The sequence below is a fragment of the Talpa occidentalis genome, unplaced genomic scaffold, assembly GCF_014898055.3.
Source record: "Talpa occidentalis isolate TD23 unplaced genomic scaffold, MPIMG_talOcc4v2.1 talOcc4.3, whole genome shotgun sequence".
Taxonomy (NCBI): Eukaryota; Metazoa; Chordata; class Mammalia; order Eulipotyphla; family Talpidae; genus Talpa; species Talpa occidentalis.
The window spans coordinates 140,827,695-140,835,925 of NW_023603184.1; the positions used below are offsets into that span (position 1 = coordinate 140,827,695).

The 8,231-nt window shown below is 45.5% G+C and overlaps 1 long non-coding RNA gene across 1 annotated transcript; it reads right to left on the minus strand.

Annotated features, from left to right (window-relative positions):
* Positions 1-380: 380 nt before the first annotated feature.
* On the minus strand, positions 381-5,315 carry LOC129146565 (uncharacterized). Its single transcript, XR_008553430.1, has 3 exons — positions 5,239-5,315; positions 2,267-2,868; positions 381-439 (listed from the first exon to the last, which is right to left on the minus strand). It is a non-coding gene; the product is annotated as an uncharacterized LOC129146565 (long non-coding RNA).
* Positions 5,316-8,231: the final 2,916 nt, after the last annotated feature.

The window sequence follows — 8,231 nt, forward strand, 5'->3', positions numbered from 1 at the left end:
CCTTGAGGGCAGACTGGCCTGTCCTGGAACCTGACATCCGTGCACTGAAGTTCAGGAGAACAAAGGAGTCTTGAAGTCATGACAACATATCCTTCAAGGGAATCTGGCTTTATTTGGACTAAAATGGAGATTTTAAGGTTTTGAAGACTTGTTTACCCATGAGGGCTCTGATGTAAAAATTGTCACAGTCAGGAGGCATCTTCCGATCTCAAGAAGCAAGTGTAAGTTCTGGGTCACCCACCTTCCCACGGCGTCCTCAGTTTTCCCAGAGCCTTGGTGGCTCTTAGCAAGCCTGAAGGCAAACCACTTCCTCTGGATGTCTGCCCCTGTCTCCGGCTTGTTCCAGGCTTCCCAGCAGCCCTTCCCTGGCGCTCCCACCATGAGTCACCGCCTCTCCTTCTACCTGCGCCCTGAGCAACTTGACCTCGTCCGCGCTCCTCTTTAGGGTGAAGAGCAGAGGGGGAGAAGCACACATTTCAGTCATGGTTTCTGTTGGACACCCAAGTAGCTCAGAGTGCTTCACTCAAGGGGGGCGTCAGCTGTGATTTTTTCTCTTTTCAGCAAAGTGCTTTAAATAGTGGCTTTTCCACAAACGTCCAGCCACCAGCCCCAGCACCTGGTAGCCATTTCCAAGTGGCCAAGTGCAGACCCCTCCCCAGATTCTGCTGACTTTCTATTTGAAGCTACTGTGTTTGCCTCTGACTCTCTGGAGCCTTGAACTTTTTTTTTTTTTAATTTGCATAGAACTGGGGTGTTGGTCAGAGGTGCAAAGGAGTGCATTGAAATTCAGGAGAACAAAGGAGTCTTGAAGCCAGGACAGGTGAGAGGACTCACCAGAGACAGAGTGGGGAGCAGAGCAGGCAGATCTACTAAAATATACTGCTGAGGGGAGCACCAGGTGAGACCAGAGAGGTCTGCTGCGCCATGTGGGTCAGCTCTCTGGCCAGGGATTGAACTCAGGCCTCAGGGGTGATAGTGCTGAGACTGACCCCTAGGCCACCAGGGAGGCCCCTGGAGCCTTGTTTTCCTTGAGGCTAGTTTTCCTTGATGTTGGGCAGCTTGATCCCTGAAAATGTAAATTCTACCCATTACCTTCAGCACAACTTTGTCCCAGGTGGGGCAGTGGATTGATCTTGAGGGAACAAGTGGAATCTCTGGGGCCCATGTGCCTGCAGGGATTCATGGCTACTGGCTGTGTGACCTTGAGCAGGTGGCTTAGTGTTTCAACTTCCATTGCTGCAAAACAGGGGTCATATTAGAAACCACTCATAGGTCATCATAAGGATCATATGAGTTAGCTTATATTAAGAGATAAAATAATTGATGACATACAGTCACTGACCAAAACTGTTCATTATTCTTTAAAATAGAAGTAGATTTAATTACATCTATAAAAATCAGCCATGTCTGGAGCCTCCCCTGGTGGCAGAGCGGTTGAGCGCTGGGCTGTGAGGCTGCCCGCAGCCTCTGCGGTGCCTGTTCTATCCCCAGCCACCGGCAAGGGTCCCACATGGCGTGACAGACCTCTCCTGCCATGCCCACTGCTCCCCTCAGCAGTGTATTTCTTCGTCAGTCTGTCTGTTCCGTTCCCCACTCTGGCTCTGGTGAATTCTCTCACCCTCCCGCGCTTCTGACTATACCCAGTGCTCGTAAAATTAAATAAATCAATCTTAAAAAAAAAAGAAAAAAATTAAAAAAAAAATCAGCCACGTCTGCAAAGTCCCAGTCCATTCTCATTTCTCATAAGCTCCTAAGTGTTTCTGCTGCTTTGGGAACCGCATATTGACTAGCAAGGGCTGATCCGATGGGCTGACCTGGGGAGGAAGCTTATCCTGGGTGGAGGTGGATGCCTGAGGGCACTGTTCTGGCTGCTGCATCTTCACATCCACAAGTGTGGCCAGGGCTCTTGCTAAATGATGTTGAAATGGCCTTGAAGTGCTTGGCCTGGTCAAAGCCATCTTATTTTCATCTGAGTATTATTTTTTTATTATTTTAAAGATTCACATATATAACAAGGGAATCACAGTCACCAATTATCAAAAGGGACTCAAATATGCATTTTGAAAGTAAAGGTATTGTAGTTAAATGCAGGTAAAATAGATTTCTGAAAGATGATGCAAACTACCTTTTGAAAGAAAAATCATAATTTTCCAGCATTTTAAAGTTTGAGGATTACATGATATCAAATTCTTTTGACTCTGGGGACTTGCTTACCTGTTTATTCTCCTCCCCCACTTCTGTGTATGTACAAACCAGACATTCTTACCTTTATTTTCACGTGGTTCTTGGTTCCTATTATAGCTTTTGAGGGATTGCAATTCTTCACCATTACCAGAAGAGAAACTTGAGGGAGGGGACAAGAGGAAAGTCAGGTAAGGAGGCCCTTGTTTATGGGCAGAAGCAAACTACAAGTGAAGCAAGATCAAGTCTTCATTCCCCAGATCACCATCCTGTGATTTCCAGAACATTCTGACAGTCCTGATGTTTCTTGTCCTGTGTTTCCTTGGAGTTCTTTGGAATTTAATTTTGATCACTCGTGATGCCTCTGGCACACCCGTTTGTATTCTAGGCTAAAGCTGTCACAAGGCAAAGGAAACTAAGGATTCCCTTCTAGATCTCCAGGATTTGTGGTTGGCTGGAGAGTTGACTGCATCTTGCTTTGGTGGCACTTTCCCCGCAGGGAAGGTTTGTGGTCTGTGAGTCTCTAACACGCATAGCAGAGCTGGACTGACATGGAAAGGAGGCTCTGTCCACAAGGGTGGTCTGGACAATCTCACAGGACCAGCTCTTCCCCCAGGTGTAGACACACCTGCTGCTAGCCTGGGGAGGCCCACGGGAGGTGGCTGCTGGCCTGGTGCCATCTTCACCCTGTAAAAGGCAGTGGCCACAGTGAGTCTTCCAGATGTTGGAGGAAACAGCTGAAAAAGAATAGACTCCACCTTGAGATGGGTCCCCCAGTCCTTGAACCCCAGGACCACAGGGGAACAAATAGAAGGCTGAGGAGCTTGGGGTCTGTGTTACAGCAATTTGCATTATTAATAGCAGAGATTTAGGCCAAAGGCTATCTGGGATCTTGTTTGTGATATTGAGGGTTTGTGCTAAGTTTATTTATATTGTAATGTCAAAGATCCTTGACTTTGGGGGTGGGTGATTCCTTAGTCCTCTTCTTGAATGCAGGTTACACACTTTGCCTAGTATTTCTGTCTACTGGGGGAAACTGATTGCTCTCACCAAACTCACAAACTCTTACGATGTGTATATGTCTTTACCCTTTCATGTTTATTTATTTGTTTATTTATTTATTTATTTATTAAAGATTTATTTATTTATTTATACAAGCACTGGGTTATGGTCAGAAGTATGGGAGGGTGAGAGAATTCACCAGAGCCAGAGCGTGGAACAGAACAGGCAGACTGACTGAAATACACTGCTGAGGGGAGCAGCAGGCACGGCAGGAGAGGTCTGTGCGCCATGTGGGACCCTCGCTGGCGGCTGGGGATCGAACCGGTGCTGCAGAGGCTGCAGGCAGCTTCGCAGCCCAACGCTCAACAGCTGCACCACCGGGGAGGCCCAACCCTTTCATGTTTAAATCTTTGAATTTGATAGAATCCTAGGAAATGTAACTGTATGCACTTTGGAGCGCTTGTTCCTTTTGTATTCTTATGACCACAAAAATACTTAGATTCTTCAGTGCAAGATACCTAAAGTTATATCCAATTGAATTTTGAATATTATAAAGTATGGCTTTGTCTGATTAGAGACCAGAATTCATGGACTCATTCTTTTATGATTCCTCCTTTGGTTAAAAACTGCTTTTTAATTGCATGTATTTACCACAATTTCTCTTCTCTGTTAATGCACTTAATGAATCAATTATATAAACATGATTAAGTAATAAAACTCAGCAGAAATACATAAAAGTATTTTGTTTGCTATGTTAATGCTTTTTCACTTTCTATGTAATGGGCAGTTTTCTAAACTCTTGGTTTCTCAGACCCTTTTGAGAATTTGACATGCTTTTGACACTCTTGCTGGAAAATGCCCACCTACATGTCACTCCATCCTGGTTGGTGCCCTTTGGGCATCCCTCAGTCTAGTGACTCCTTTATCTGCACGTTGTTGTTGGCCTTACTCTGCTGATTTCTGTAATCATAGTTTCTTTTCAATTTGATCATTCTCTGCATTGGCTCAGAAAAATATGGTGGTTACCAGAGAGGGAAGGAAAGAGATGTGGGGGAGAGATGGTCCTAGAGCTTTGGTGGTGGGTAAGCTGATACACATATTGAGGTGTGGAGCTGTACCCCCAAATTATATTGATTATATACACTCAATAAAATTGTACTAAAAATAAACTCAGCAGAGGTTTCTGCTCTTTGGTTTGGACACTCAGCCGTGCTCGGGGGTGTCCAAGTGGAAGGCAAGAATGACTCAAACAGTCATGGTGACTGTGTCTGTGAAGATGAACCTCAAGCCTTTTGAAGGAGTAATTGGTGCTCAGTCTTCTTTTTTTAAATATTTATTTTATTTATTTATGCATACAAGAGCAGGGGTGTAGGCCAGAGATGGGGGCGGGGTGGGAGGGGTTGAGAGGATTCATCAGAGACAGAGTGGGGAGTAGAACAGGCAGACTGACTGAAATACACTACTGAGGGGAGCAGCGGGTGAGACAGGAGAGGTCTGCTGTGCCATGTGGGTCAGCTCCCTGGTTGGGGATTGAACTCGTGCTGCAGTGGCTGCAGATAGCTTCATAGTGCTGATGCTTAACCCCTTGCACCGCCAGGGAGACCCTGGTGCTCAGTCTTAATTCAGGATAGTTTGAAGTTGATCTCACTCTTAATGTGGTTTGCATTAAAAGATAAACTGAGGCACAGTAAAGCAGTATTTATTTGAACAAAAACCTGAATGGGGCCATGCCATTTGGAAGCAGTTGGGCACATTCTGAGGGAAGCCAAGGGAAAAACATGAACAGAAAAAGTACAAAAGCAAAGAAAGGACATGACTTGACTGGCTGACTGGCCTTCAGGCTTATTTGACTGATTGTGGTTGGTTGTCCTTAGCATTTTGATTTCACGACCTGGAGACATTTATGGGCTTGGATTGGGGTTGCTTCCTATTTAGGTTGCCTTAGAGCTTTATCAGTCTGGTGGTTTCCTTATTTAATTAATTTAGCAGTTGTCTTTACCACCATGACTATTATCAGCATCAACCGTGACCACCCACCTTGTGACCAACACTCACCTTGTGTGGAAGAACTTAGGTTAGGGCCGGGACAAGATAATTTCAGTGAAGGTAAGCAAAGCAAACACCATGCTTGCCTTAGGAGGCAGATCTCTCTTGTCTGGCTGCACATCACAATAGGACGCAGAAGAGACTGTTACCCTGGGAACTGAGAGAGAAATAATAGGAAGTTCTTGCAGGTCTCTCTTCAAGTCCATGCACTGCCACCTTCTGGCAGGAGCCACTCTGGCTGCGACTTGCTGCTCCTCCTCACCTGTCTCACCAGCTCTGCAGCCAGAGCAATCTTTTTAATGTGAAAATTTCATCCTGATGCTTTGTTGCTTAAATATCCTCAGTTTCCATATGATGATGTCCCAAACCTCCTTGCTCTGGATTCATCTCTACATGTGGCATCAGCTCTGATATTTCTGCTGAGCACATTCTGCTGAGAACATAGGTTATTTTTCATTTTCTCATCTTTTTAGATGATTTTCTTCAGCCTCATACACTTTCCTTTTTGTCTATCTAGAAATTACTATTCAATCTTTAAGAGCCAGCTCAAATGTCACCCCTTCCAAGAAGTTTCCCTCAATGTCTTCAGTGACAATTAAGTTTATTCCACTGTATCCTCACAATGCCTTGCTCCTACCTGTATGAAAACCTTAAGGCACATAAAGAAGCCAATATAAGGGCCTCCCCAGTGGCTCAGGGGGCTGAGCGCTGTGCTGTGAAGATGTCCGCAGCCTCTGTAGCGCAGGTTCGATCCTGGCCGGCCAGGGAGATACCCACATGGCAGGCAGACCTCTCCTTCCTCGCCCGCTGTTCCCCTCAGCAGTGTCTTTGATCCGTCTGCCTGTTCTGCTCCCCACTCTCTCTGGTGAATTCTCTCACTCTCCCACACCTCTGACCTGTACCCCAGTTCTTGTATAAATAAATAAATCATTAAAAAAAGAAAGAAGCTAATGTAAGACTAGGATTTCTGTAGGACAAGGTTTTTCATCTGTTCATCTTCAGTGCAAAGACGGATAGAGAGTTGGCATTTAATTGTTGCTAAGCGAGTGATGCACACATATCATTGGAGATAATCTCTGGGGGTAAACTCCAAATGTTCATTTTTGTGCTGAGAAAGCAATTTTCCCCCTCCTGAGATTTCCTTTCCGATTTACTCTGGTGGAACAGGATGGAAAGCTAGGAACAGAGCTGTGGACAGAGACGGGAAGGGAATTTGAAGACATGAAAGAGTAGAGATGATCATTGAAACAGAAGTGAAAGTAAGGGTCTCCCTCTTTATATGTATCCATTTCAGGACTAGAGAGAAACGTCCCCATGGATTTGGAAAGCGGGAGGTGGGGCGCCCCGTCTGATCCAAGGGAGGAGACAAGATGAGCGTCTCCCTGTACAAAGTTCAGGAGGAGCTTGGGCATCCAGCCTCCAGCTGTCTCTCCATTCTGTTTATTTTCCTTTGCATGATCCCTCCCATCGCTGAGGAACCTTCCCTTTTAGCCTGTTCAGCTGAGATCACTGGAAAACATAACCTTGGCAACTCCAAAGAGCCTCTGGGGCCCATTCAGGCTTCCATTGTTCCCACTGCAAGAGCTAAGATGCACTTTGCTGAGAACTCAGCATCTGACGTCTTGGTTGTTCTCGTGGTGGTGTACATATGGGAAGATGGAACTTTTCTAGTGGAAGTCCTTTCTGCTGGTCGCCATCCTTGTGGGGGGATGGTCAGTCGTACTGTTGATCCCCCTAAAGTGGGGAAGCAGATATAGAGAAGACTCTTCTTTAGCGTGAGTCTTCTTACCCTTTATATGAATACCAGCTGGCAAGAGGGCTCTTGGAACATACTCTAAAGGGTCATGAGTGAAGCAAGAACACATGGGACCTGGCTGCCCTTGACAATGATCTTCCCATAAAGTTGTGCTACTGCATTCAGCCCTGAAAGTCGGCGCTGCCTCTCTCACAGTAGCACGCTGCCTGAAGCGGGGCTAAAGGTTCAGAGTGGTTCTCTTTTTTGTTCTGGAATATCCAGATCCATTGCCCTTCATTCTGCGCTATAGTTCTGAAGGGATAAACATGAGCGAATTGACATGTTGCAAATTGGAGTGTGGGCAAAACTCGGTGAAACTGTGTTCAGAGCAGGTGATCAGAGGAATGCGACCGTGAGCATCAGTGTGTGGAGATTGTGGCAAGTGGTGAATCCATGGGGAGAGGCGCTTCCAGAGGGGGGTAAGTGACCTGTGGGTTTCCAAGGAGAGAGAGGATGGATGCAGCAGCTTTAGGACACCTGTGTTTACAGTTTAGGAGCCAATCGTCAAGAGCTGCATTTCAGCTGCTGGCTTCCTCCTTCCACTGCTGCCCAAAGACTCTGCTCCCCACAGTGTTGATCTTGCCACAGTTATCTCCATTGACCCTTTCTTAGGGACAGGCCATATTTCAACCTACAGAGAACATTTAAGAATTGGATGTTAACATTTTTAAATGTGTGGTTTATTCATGGGTTGCTAGACTGAAATTCTCCAATTAGTAAGCCATTTTGATCAATTTCATGTCAAAATTATATTTTCTTGCCCTAACTAGCTACACATAGACAAAGGCCTTATTTTCCTCCTGGGCCAAAAGATGGGACTCAGTGGAAATACACACACAGACACAGACAGACACACATATACACACACATGCACACGCACCCCTTATGTGCACATTCCTCTGATCACTTACTCTGAACACAGTGTTTTCACCAGGTTTTGCCCACACTCCAACTTCAACAGCTTTTTTATTAGAGGTGGTTATAGAGTAAGTGTAGATAATATCTCATTCATTCATTCATTCATTCATTCACTGAGTATGCTTCAAGCACCTTGATGAATCAGCTCCTCTGCTAGCAACTGTGATATATCAAGGACTAAGTCAGAGGATCTTCATCTGCTAAGGCTCTGAACTAACATAGCATCACACAGTAAATTGCAATCTCTATTATCCCTGTGGTGCAATATTTCAGTTGGCTTTTGTTTGCC